The sequence below is a fragment of the Castor canadensis genome, chromosome 11 (assembly GCF_047511655.1).
Source record: "Castor canadensis chromosome 11, mCasCan1.hap1v2, whole genome shotgun sequence".
Lineage (NCBI taxonomy): Eukaryota > Metazoa > Chordata > Mammalia > Rodentia > Castoridae > Castor > Castor canadensis.
Window position 1 is genome coordinate 25,448,448 of NC_133396.1, and position 12,808 is coordinate 25,461,255.

General features: G+C 49.7%; 1 protein-coding gene across 1 annotated transcript in view; it reads right to left on the minus strand.

The window, feature by feature from the left end:
* Positions 1–12,808, minus strand: part of LOC109680128 (homeobox protein Hox-B3) — a 23,208-nt gene that overhangs the window by 10,316 nt on the left and 84 nt on the right. The gene's annotated exons all lie outside the window — the stretch shown is intronic.

Genomic DNA, 12,808 nt, shown 5'->3' on the forward strand with positions numbered 1-12,808 from the left:
CCCTTTTCCCTTAGTCCTTCTCCAAATGCCAGTCCAAGCCCAATTTAATCAGCTAGCCCTCTCCATTGCCTTCTTATTATCATTGTTCTCAGCCTAGGCTCCTCTTTGCTGAGAATAAGTACACCTTCAGGAGGAGGAATAATTCAGAGCCCAGTGAATTTCCTAGAGCCAGTCTAAGTAACCATCCATGGCTCTGGGCATAGACAAACTCTGAATATTGCTAATAAAGCATGTGGTAACGTCTACAGCCAGATGCCCAGAGAACTCTAGGACATCCAAGGAAGTGACTCCCAAGTACTGTCCCAAGAAGGATGGATATTCAGAGAGATACCCAAAATCAGAAATGGGAAGGACTCAGGGACTATCCAGTCCAACTCTGCCATTGTTACAGATAGGGAAACCAAGGTCTAGAAAAGGAAAGAGATTTGTCTCAAGTTTGGAAGTTGGGAGGCTTGAATTCTAGGTGTTCCAGCTTGGCTGTGTGATATGAGGCAGGGCACTCCTTGGGCCTCAGTATGCCCTTCTGTAAAGCCTAGGAATTTGTGTACAGTAGAGCAATTGGGCTAAAAGTTTCCTTTTGGGATGAACTTGAGTGGTTCTCCATGTACTGATAAGAAAAATGCATAACAATAAACAATAATAAACTGAGTTCAGACAATAAGGCATGGTGATCAAATGCAGAACATTTCCAATTGGTATGTAAATGCTTACACCCTTACCATTGAGCACAAACTCCACTCCTGGCCTCCCTCCCCCTGCAGAGGATCATGCACTGGGTTTTACTGGTCCTCTTTTAGGTGGGGGATGGGTTGTTTTCTATCCTCATTACCAAATCAAAAGTGCTATTTTTGGACCCAGCAACCTGAGCAGTAAATAATTAATTTGTATAATTAGAAGAGGAATGCTTGGACCTGGCAATTTTTAACCAGGCATCAATGCACCCATTGTACCACTCTGGCCTTCTCACCCTACCCCCACCCCTGCCCACACACCTACCAGCTTCCCCAGTCTCCCCTCCCCAAAACTGGAGAATAGCATTCCCAGAATGGCCAGAAGGGTCCACAGAGCCAGAGTCAGCTCCCATCCCAACAAAGTTCCATTCTCTGCTATGCTCCCTCACAGAAATCTGTGTGCGGACAGATGCCCCTGGCAGCTTGCTTGCTTGCCCTACCCCCAAAGCGGTGCTGGGCTCCAGGTCCCTCTCTCAGCTCTTGGGAAACATGTAATCCACCTCCTCAGCTCAAGATGCCCCAACAATGCAGCGAGTTTGCATTTCAAGAAACTCCCATTAATATCAATTTACTTCACTGAAACCTCGGGTTCTTCATCAAGTTGATGATTTATGATAAAATCAATTAAATTACAGCCACTTAGGGCCCAGCCGCTTCCTCTCAGATTTCATTGGTGCGGGGCCCAAGTGTCTGGTGGAAAAATGCAAGTTTAGCTGGAGGCGAGGAAAGATAATTCTGCGGCTGAGAAAATTTAATGCAAAACAATTTCCAGGCAAAGCCGGGTCGGCGTCTGGACAGAAATGCAAGAGCCACTAGTTGGCCTGCGGAAATAACTATCTGGGGGTCAGAATGTTTTTCTCTCCACCCCCATCATCCTGCATGGCTCCCTTATTTTGTTCACCTTTGTGAATTTGTGCAGTAGTGGTGGGATCCAACCCTGCCAAGGCCCAGCCTCAAACCACAGATCTGCAGATCTCCCCTACCATACCTGGTCTTTTTCTCTTCTCCCTACCCAACCATGTTCACTAATTGTTATGTCTCCTACTGCAAAGTTACAAATACAAAGCGAAGATCAGGCTGCGTGGGCAGACAGCACAGTGAGGAAAGGGCAGAAGAGCAAGGGCCAGGAGCCAAGACAAGTGGGCTCTGCTGCCTGTGGCTTTGGAAGGAAAGCCCAGGCAAGAAGGAGCACAACTTCATATACAGGGCAAGAGGCAGCAAATTACACCCAGGGTACCAGGACCACAGAACACCACAGTCTCCCTCCTGGCTCCCCCCCCCCCAATGTGTATACTTGCAAAGTGATCCTATAAATGCACCCAACCAACCCCAATCAGAGCACACACATACATGCTTCAATGTGCAGATCCATTTACACAAACACTTCTACACGTGTGCCTGTTTGCACACACTCTTCATGCCTGACTCGGAAACACCACACCCTGTGCCTGCAGCGGGACAGTTCCCACTATCTCTTCACATCTGGGAAAATAAATCCCAGTGCATCAGCCTGTATCACCTCCCACTCCAAGGAAAGGGGCTTCTACTGCCTTTGCTCTGTTTGGGTTTTGGTTTCCAGGGCAGGCAGATAGTAAACACAGCTCCGCTGAAGCCATAAATCACCCCCTCTCCTACCTTCTAAGCTTAACACCCAGCCTCAGCGCAACTCCTTGTAATTTCAGCTTCAAATAACCCCGAGGTGCTAAAGGACTGGACGACGGTGGCAGCTGGATTGTGGGAGCTGGGCCCAGCCTTCCCCCTCACCACCCCCAGTGAATCCCCGCACATTTTCCCTCCCTACCTACAGCTCTCAACTCTCTCCTGGAAAACCTTCCCTTCTGCACCCTTCCTGAATGGGAAGAGCTTCCCCAACCCCGAACCCAATCTTGTCCACACATCCACAGGTACAGCTCCACATTCCCCCACACTCATGGCTTTAACACCCTCTCTCAGCCTCACCCCACCCCTCTGAGTTGCTCTTATCTTTGTCTTCCATTATTCCGGCCTGACCTGAAAGAGACCTGGGAGCCGGGGTCTCAACCACTCCCCTCGGCACCCCAGCCAGGCCAGAACGCCCAGCTCAGGACTCCACACTTACCTGTGTGGGCTCCCGTTAGAGCGCCGGCAGTTGCGGGCGCCCGTGCGCGGTGGAAGCGCGGGAGCCGATGACCAGGCCCGGGACCCTGGGCCCCGACTGGGGCTGTGCCGCCGCGGCCGGTCGCATCCTGGTCACACCAGCCCCTGCAGCCCCCGAGCGACCCGCCGAGCTGGGGGAGAGGCCCGGATGCGCTCGCCCCCACCCCGCCCCCGCCCCCGCCCCAGGCTTTGTTCGGCCTCGGCGGCCGCGGGGACCAAGGCGTGCGCGGATCCTGCGCTCGAGGTACCGCCGGCCTGTGCCCCTTGCTTGAAAAGCCCGGCGCCCGCTCGGCCAGGGCCCGCGTGGGGCTGCGGGTAACCCGGGCTGGTCTGGCACCTAGCGGGGCTCGGGCTTTGAGCGCGGGCCAAGTTGCCAGGCGAGAGGAGCGGCGACTGACAGGGGCACAGCGAGAAGCGGGGTCTCGGGGGCGCCTTGGCGGAAGGCGGGCGCACCGGCGGCTCTTCAATGTCACCAACGAAATGGGTTCCATATGTCCGACCCGGCGGAGAAGGGAGGGAACGGGAGACAGTTCTGGGCAGGACGAGAGGGGGTGGGGTGCGATGGAAGGAGCGGAGCAATGAGGAGGTAATGAGAAGGGCTGGAGGGCGAGAAAGGATTGCATTTTCCGTTTCCCTGGAATTTTTTTTAAGCTGCTTAGGTTGGTAGGAACTTTCCCTTTTTCCTTTTCTTTCCTGAAAGATGAGGGAGGGAAATTAGTAAGGAAAGTATCCGTTAAAATCTGGGGGTTGAGGGAAGTAATGTGGATTGGAGGTCAAAGTTCTTGGGCGGCTTAGGATCAACTCCACCCTAGTCCCTAAAGATGGAAAGAAGAGATCAGATCTGGGAAGGGGAGAAGCTGTGGAAGGATCCCCAGTCCAGGTGTGAGAGACTTGGCCCCGTCCTCCCGCTCCACCAAGGCATTGTTTAGGGAGGTCCAGAGCATCTCGGCCCTCCCCAGGCACTTCAGTTCCTATCCCAGCTGCCTGACACCTGATTTAGCACCCCCAGGGCCTACTCTATAGACAGTGGCTTCTGAGATGGTCTCAGCTTCGGACAATTTCCTATAAAGAAAGCAGCGTGTACCAGAAAAAAAACAGGGCACATGGCATCTGGAGGACTTTTCCAATGTGTCTGCCCCCCAAGGAGGTTAGGCTCTTCCTCTTTACTGCAGGAAAACAAAATTCAAAAAACTTTCTCTCTCTCTGTCAATTTCTCACAGCCCCTTTGTCTTCTACTCTGCCTCTCCCTGCTACTCAAGTGAATTTGAATTGAGCCAAGCGAAGGACTTACTGAGTGTCTCTAGAAATCACTTCTGGGCTCACTCGTTAGGCTGCTCCTCTCCTCCTCCTCACCTTGGGGCCCTTTCCTCTGGGGAACCCACCCTCTGTCACAGAGAGATCCTCTTCCAGAGAGAAGGGGGCAAAGTGAGCAGCTTCCTCTCCAGTTCCCTTCTTTCATTTAACTCTGTGTCTGTGTGTCCCTCCAAGTTGTGGGTCCTTCCAGAACAACCTCCTTTCTCCTCTTACTCCCCTTTGTCTCCACTCTCCCTAGCATCCTTTCCTTGGACTCAGTCTTGACTTTCCACCCCAGAAACAAGAGATGCTACTTGTTGTCTCTCTGGGTCCCTTGCCTTATTCTCCATCCTCTGTCTCACGCCTCATCTTTTTATCCAGTTCCTTTGGTCATTAAAGTATCAGCAGCCTGGCATCTTTAAGGCACAGGGAAAGATGCTATGATGAGAGAGGACATGATAGACACTGGGGAGAAGATGGCATCAGCAGCTTTCCAAGAGCCCTGTCTACCAAATGCATTCTACCCCATCTCCTGAACAACACAAGAACAGATCAGAGCAAAGGATGCAGCTCTGATAAGAGGCAGGGCTTAATGTCAAACTGAACCAAATGCGTATATAGGGAGCAACAAAGTCTTTTCAAACTTGCTGATTGCGGGGGGGGGGGGGCAGTTGGTTTAGGTGTCTGGATGGAAAGCATCAGGCCTCATATGGGGATTCAGCAGTGGACCAGAGACTGAAAGAAAGATGGTAAGGGATGCTCTCCATGTTTTGTCTCCTGGGGAAGTCTGTGTGCAAGTTGGGGAAAGGGAGGGGGAGGGGTATCAGTGCCACTTCCCTTCCCCAGGGCCAGAGGAGACAAAGAAGTAAAGGGGGGCTGAGAGAATAAAGAGGAAAAGCTGTGTGTGTGTGTGTGTGTGTGTGTGTGTGTGTGTGTGTGTCTGGCCTCCAAGTCATAGGCAAAGGTAGCAGGAAGAGGGACAGTGGAAAGGGGTGGGAGGAGGAGTTGGAAACATGGGGCTAGGGGCCTGTGGGGCCAGCTCCCAGCAGACCCCTGCTAGCTATGGTCTGGCCCAAAATGCAGATCCTTTAGCCCACCCTCCACAGAAACACACACACACACACACACACACACACACTTTTGTTCCCCATCCTCCAAAGCTGGCTGAATTCAGAAGCTAATACAAGCAATTCTACCTTTCTTCTTCGTCATGTTCTTCCTCCTCTCCAAGAAGGATGTGTTCCTTCCCCCCTCTCTCAAGGACTCCAAGACTTTGGCCTAAATTTGGTGGTGAATCCACCATCTTCTTCACACACTCACCTCTTCCCAGATGAAGGAGAAGTAGAAGTGCTTACTTGCCGCCCACACTGAGTGTGTGGTGGATTCTTCAATATTCAAGTGTGGGTAGGAAATTAGTCTTTAAGACTAGAAGCCCCTATCCCCAGGTCTCTTGGATGCTGCCCACCCCCAACCCTTCCTACCTTCCCACAATCCAGCCCTGTCAAAGCTGCTCCCAAATACAATTCCTTTTATCCAGGCTAGGCAGTACCCCTATCCATCTCAGCCCAGCCTCTTTACCTTCTCCTCCCCTCCATACCTTTTTCAACCCAGACTCCCAATTGGGAGACCTCACCCACTGCCACCCACCCGCAAATGTCCTGTGAAAAAGGTTGAGGCTCAGTGCCTACTTGGAGCAGAGTGTGGAGCAAGCTCCTAGATGCTGCCAGGGCTGGGGCCTGTGCTGCCACTCCTTGAGGCTGATGCTCTGAATAATTAACACCTGGGAGCAGCAGCGCTCTAATTTTCCTGCTCAAAGGTTTACACTAGCAGGCAGAGTTAAATATCATAAATAATAATGGCTATAAAGTCAGTTGGCCTGATTCCAGCCAGGGAGCGAGCAGCCAGCAATTTGGACCTGACTTGACAAAGACTCTGGTCTTCTGCCCCTCATCCATCACAACTTTGGGGCACAGTACAAGATATCCCCAGAAGCCACCTCTGGCTTTGCTCTTGATCAGCAACCTTTTCCCTAATGGAGGAAGGACTGTGACCTCTACATGAAACCCTAGGGAAAAGTTACCAGCTCTCCCCCTCCTAGTCTACACCTCATTTGCCCCCTCTTTGGATGGGGGTTTAAGAAAGGAATACCCCACCCCATGTGCACAAACACCTCTTCAACTTCCCAGGACCACCTGATTACAGTGCTCTTTTTGTTTTGTTTTGTTTTTGTAGAAAAACTTAGGAGAACTTCTTCCTGCTTTAGACCTAAACACACACACACACACACACACACACACACACAGAGTCTACACACACACACACACAGAGTCTACACACACACACACACACACACACACACACACACACACACAGAGTCTCTCACCGCAGAGGAAACTTTCTTTGTTTCAGAAGGTCGAAGGAAGGCTCCTAGGGTGTGAATTCATTTCCTTGTTTTGTTAGTGGGGAGGGTGGGGAGCTAAGGCTTTCAGTTTCTTTCCCTACCCTTTACCCTTTGCCCCTCTTTTGTCTCCCCCAAATTGAGTAGCTTCTTCTGTACCCTCAGTATCACCCCATATGTATCAAACCTATAAATGAAGCTTTAATATTACAATAGAAACCCTCTTGTCCCCTTCCAATTGCAGTCTTTCTATCGGGTCTCCATCAATTACAAAAATCTTTGCCTTCAACTCCACTAATTTCTTCCTCCACTTCCACCTCTCTGGCCCCCAGGCTCCTGCTGCCTTCAGAGTTGGGTTTAGGCACCCAGGGTAGGAGTTGAAAAAGCCACACTCGTGAAGGGACTCTCTGAAAAAAAAGAAGTTCTGTTTGCTGCAGGAATGTTGGCTCTATCAGGCCCAGAAATATAATTTTTACGTTAGGTCGTGGTCTTTGACTGGGCTTATATGCCAATGAGGCATTCCTGGTTTACCAAATTTATACAAATCTCGCCTTAATTGATAATCACAGACTCTGTAATTTAAGACCTCCAGCTATAGAGCTTTCATATTAACTGCGGATCTATTACTGTAAATCGTTTGAAATAACCAACTCCTGGGAGCAGAGCAGAGAGGGAGGAAGTGCCTCAGAGAGCAACTCTTTCCCGGCCGCAGAACCAGCCCAGCTTCCACATCATTTTCCATGAGAAATGATTTATCGAAGACATGGCCGTAAACAACACAACTCGCTAACAAACACACACAGACGCGCGCGCACACACGCACACACAATGGCTGGCATGCTGGCCGAGAAGCTGACACCCATATTGCTATAAATCAAGAAAAAGGTTGGAGTAGTGGGAGAGGGAGAGAGGGTGGAGAGAGAGAGAGAGAGAGAGAGAGAGAGAGAAGAATATTCCTAAAATCTCTACGCAATGCCTCAATGGGTATAAACACACAGAGCACCATGTGAAGAGAAATGGCAGGAAATGAAGATGGCTATTTGTCACATTCTACGACAATAACATTAATAACAAACAATAAATTTACATGGACATATAAGACGCGGTAGGTAGTGAGAAATCCCTTCTACTTACAATACCCCAGCCCGTGGTGTGGCTCCGGCTGCGGGGCTCTTTTATTGCTGCCTCCCTTTCTCTCTTTCTTTCTTTCTTCTCTCTCTCTCTCTCTCTCTCTCTCTCTCTCTCTCTCTCTCTCTCTCCCTCTTACCCTCTCTTTTTTTTTTCTTGGGGTACAGGCTTGTTTTTCAAAGGACAGTTGAATTGCACGTCAGAAACAGGGAGACCGAGCCTGTGATTTTCCTGACGAATACATATCTATTCTGCAACCTCGGCATTAATTATTTAATGAATCACGTGACTGGGAGGGGGAAGGGGGTCTTTCGATTTCAGGCTCAAAGGACCACTATGACCTTCCCCTTCAGGAGGAGAAATTTTCCTGCAAAATAGGTTCCCCCCCAACCCACCAATGGAACAGCAGTGAAGTCTCCTTTCTCCCGCTCCCACATCTACAGCTACTAGACCTACAGCTCCTACACTCCAGACACACTTACCCACAGCCCACCTCTCTTCTCTCCCTTCTCCTCCTGCTTCTGCTTAGTTCCTGGAGGTGCAGAAATAGTCTGCAGGGGCGTCAGGGGTGGGGGTGGGGTGGGCGCAGAGCCCTTCCCCAAGCCCCTGGTTTTCTCAGCTTCCAATTCTTCTGTCCTGTGTATCCTTTAGGATAAAGATTTTCTTCCAACCCCATTCTCTCCCCAACTCTTGGGGTATTTATTTTAGTGGGACCCACTCTCCCCTTCTCCTAAATAACCAACAAGATTCCTAAAGGGATCAGTTTGAAAAGAAACACTCCATAAGTCCTTGTTACATATGTATCAAGAATGGGACTTCTGGCTTTAATTCTTTTTTTTTTTTTATCTTTTGTAGTACCTATGAAGGGGCAAGGAAGGGACAGAAAGAAGACAGAGCTCCCTACATTGAGAATAACTGCAAGGGGAACTTCCCCTGTTGTATGAGTGCTGCCATAGGGAAGCAAAGGCTACTGACAATTTGAAATTAGGCTCCAGAGACAAAGACCCAGGACTAAGGTTTCTACACAAAAGCAGTGGTCACCCAGACTCTCTCTACCTATGTCACACCCTGTTTCAGTCCCCACAACACACCAGTGAAGACAGCTGGAGATCTGAACAACAGAGGAAAAGAGAAGGAAAGCTTTGAGGCTGGTGTGGCAGCCTGGGTCTCTATTTCCCAGGTGTTAGTACACTGGGTTTCCAATCAGCAGAAAACAGAGACTGATCAATGGAGGACTAAAGATGGGGAGGGGTAAATGTTAAACAGTTAAACATCCAGGATGGGAAAAACCCATCCCCTAGGCCTAGAAAGAAATGCACAGATTCCCTCACTGCACATATAAACAAACCCAAATTCCCTAAACTTCACAAGTTACAACCAGAATCTGAGTCCACCGCTGGAGCAGGGGGTGAGGTGTGGGTGCAAAGGAAAACAGAAAAGACATTCCTAAGAAGCCCTCTGCTGTACATTCCCAGCCTTATCTAGCTTCAGCAGCTCTTGGGTAGCCTGCAGACTACAGTCGCCGGGCAGCACGTACTGGGAAAGAACAAGTACGGTTTAGGGTAGGGGAGCCTGGGCTTGAGGGCCCTCCATTGGTTTGTTTGAAGGGGTCTTAGCCAAAAGCAAAGGCTGAGGACCTCTTGGCGCCCATAACAAACCCCAAAGAAACAGCAGTCCCATGTGGGCCTCAAGGTTCCAGAGGCAGCGGCACCGGGGCCCCTACTGAACCGACTGGAATCCTGACCCCAGCCCACAGGGTGTGGGCGCCGGCGGGGCCCAGACTCTGTAGGGGAGGTGGTCGGCTTTGATTGTGCAGATACAAAACACAGGCTGGTATTGAATTCAGCTTCATGTGCACCCGCACTCCTGGTGCTACAAATCCATTAAAAACAGTTCCCCAAAGACAAACACCGAGAGAGAGAGAGAGAGAGAGAGAGAGAGAGAGAGAGAGAGAGAGAGAGAAATGAGACTATATGCAAGAGCATGAGAACACAGCAATCTTATAAATCTAGAAATTATTTTTAAGGACAAGAAAAAGAAGGGCAAAATGACACGAAGTCACTCCGGGCAAGTCGTGTTAAAATGCCCGCACTTCTTTTCGGATCCTGGGAATGTCCACGTTCAAATAAACAAGCACCAGAGCTCGAGCTGAGCGCTTTCTTGCTGCCGATAAAGCGGACGTTTAGACTGTGAGAAAGGCAAGATTGATTTACGCATCTGAACACACCGGTTTTATGGCCGATCACAAATCCGTCAGCGCTCAACTCACGCTGGGAAACTTCCCAACTCCGTTTTCCAACCAGACCCCCTCCCCAGTCGCAGCTTCCCAAGGAGACCCACCTCGGGGCGCTGAGGCGGCTTCCAGGGCTCTGACTGCACTGGGCAGCCCCTCTGCCCAGACTGGCAGGCTGGAGGGTAGAAGTAAGGGAGTGGGGAGGGCTCAGGGAATTGGCGGGGAAAGATAGGTTAAAAGATTGGAAGGCCTAGCACCCGCTTGCTCAGGGTGGCCCTAGAATTGTACAAAGTGAGCCCAGAAAGCTGTCTCTAAGAAGGTTTGGGTCTGGGAATGGGGGAAAGGGGAGATCTTGCAGTTTTGGCATAGGGCAGGAGGATAAGACCCTTTAATGAAGCCCAGCCTTCTTCTCCTACAGTCGCCTTTTTTTTTTTTTTTTTTGGAGTCACGTCTCACTATATAACCCAGGTTGGCCTCTATTGAACCCCACCCAGATTTCAGAGTTCTGGGGTTATAGGAGCACATCGCAGTTTTAAAATTTTCTTTTTTTTTTTGTCAGTGCTGGAGATAGAACCCAGGGTTTCATAGGCAAGCACTCTACCACTGAGCTACATCCCCAACTCTCTTCTTTCCTTTTGGTGGATCCCTAATCCTCATATTGCAGAGAGCAATTCATAAAATCATAGGTGACTAGGTCTTTGTCACTGGTCCTACAGAGGGGGCCCATAATTGTTTATCTGTCTGTTTTGATAATGAGTGCACATTTTCCCCAAGTCCCAAATATTTTTAGTCAAGGAGTAGCCCAGCTTGCCTTTCTGCTCACCCTTTTCCTTCCTGAGGCTTCCAGTTCCTCCTTATGCCACTCAGGGACAAAGAAGAGGATACCAATCACCCCGTTAGGTTATGTCTTCCCTAAAAGAGTCCCCAAATTATAGGAAACAATTTATAAAATGCAAACCAACACCTCACAGACATTCCAGAAAGTTTCTATCTCTCCTTGTCTCAGTTCAAGGGGAGCGTTTCTACTTTCCAGCCAGAGTAAAACCACAATCAGTGTCTCTCTCTATCGCTATCTCTCTCTTCTCCCCATCTCCTTCCCCTCTCTCCCCCACACACCCATGGCTGCCTTTTTTTTTTTTCTTAAGATACAGCAAATAGCACAATTGGGAAAGGTTCTATGTTCTAGGCTCCCCTCTTAGCAAAGCTTCCACCCATCTCTCAGCATTAAAAGTTGCTGCAAACTTTGGTTAGCTTGGCAGAGCTTGCCTTAGGAAGTGGTCAGAGTGCCCTGTACTGATCTTCCTTCCCCTCCCCTAGTAGCTGAGGCACTCAAGATTCTGAGTAGCTGGGGTAGGAGTGGGAATTAAGGGAAAAGGTGATTATTGGAATAGCTTCCTAAACAAAGGAACTTCAGATAATGAATTGAGAGGCTGTGGATTTGGATGAGAGAGAGAGAGAGAGAGAGAGAGAGAGAGAGAGAAGGGAGGGAAGGGAAGGGAAGGGAAGGGAGATTTGCAAAGAAATGTTCTTGTAGGAGCCCTCTCTCTCCTTATAGCTCAGGGGCTTATTCGTCTGACCTTCCTGAGCCCGGTAGATTGAGCCTGTCCAATATCTTGTATTGTATCCCTTTGTCTCTCTATCCTCAGTTTCCTTCAAGTGAAGCTGGAAAGAGAGATGAACTGGACATGGTGGGGAGAGGTTTAAGGAAAGGGCTATGTACAGACAGACCAGCACCCTACTTGCCCCTGCCCCCCACTGAACCTTTTGGCTAACATTTTTATGTTTTCTCCCCAATGGACCATAAATAGAAAAATAATACAGAAATTCTAAGGTGACAAAGAAGGGTTTGGGGACTTGAGGGGGATGGAGAAGATGGGACATATGACAGCTCAAGGACCCTCCCTGCAGAGGTGTGACTTTCCCTCCTGGGCAGGAGGCAAGAGCCAACACAATGTCCAGTCTAAGAGAGGTCAAGGGGCTTCCGAGGTCATTTTGTGGTTCTAATACTGAGCTAATCGCCTAGAAAACGTGGCCTCTCCATGAACTCTCTCTCCTGCCAGCCTCCCTCCTCCAAACTAAGAGAGGCCTCAGGGAAAAAGAGCCAGAACATTCAGGTCTGACTCAGAGCCCATGACTCCCTCAGCCTGAGAAGCTGGGCCCCAGTGGAAAGAACAGAGCCCCCAAGTCGAGAAAGCCAAAGGAAGCCATACTGAACACTGAGCCCCAGGAAGAAGGCCAGGGGACAGAGCCAAAGAGGAATATTTCTTTGTCAGTGCACCTCGCCTGGGAACTGGGCTGTTTCTTGCTCCAGAGAGGAGCACGGGAAAGCACAGATTTGCCTAGAGTCCCAAGCTAGACGCAAGAAAAAACTGGCCACGTCCCTTTCTATCAGCTCCAAGACTAGGGCACTCTGTCCAAGAACTGATTCCATTTTTCCAGGAGACAGCAGTGACAACTTCTCACCAGTACACAGGCATAGGGACATAAGTCCTCAATGCAGAATGCAAACAGAGTCCTAGGAATACACGGACCACACGCACTTTGCTAGACACGCGTGCACATACACACAGGCAGGCTCTTCCCTAGCCCTGCGCTTTCCAAAAGCAGAAAAGCACTTCTGAGCTGCCTCACAATTTTCTTCTCTGGGGTTTTTCAGTGGCCCTGACACCTCAGTTCTAAGCAGTTCAAACACTTTCCAGGTGTCCAGCAAGGCTTCTCTCTTACTCTCTCTCTCTCTCTCTCTCAAAACATCAGTCAACATAAAAGGCAGCAAACCTGCACCGGTATCCACCATAAAAGCCCCACAAAGATAGTTGAAAAAGAAAAAGGAGAGAAGGCGAGAGAGTGTTTCTTCTTTTGTTTGTGAAAAGAGCTCATAAAACGATCAAA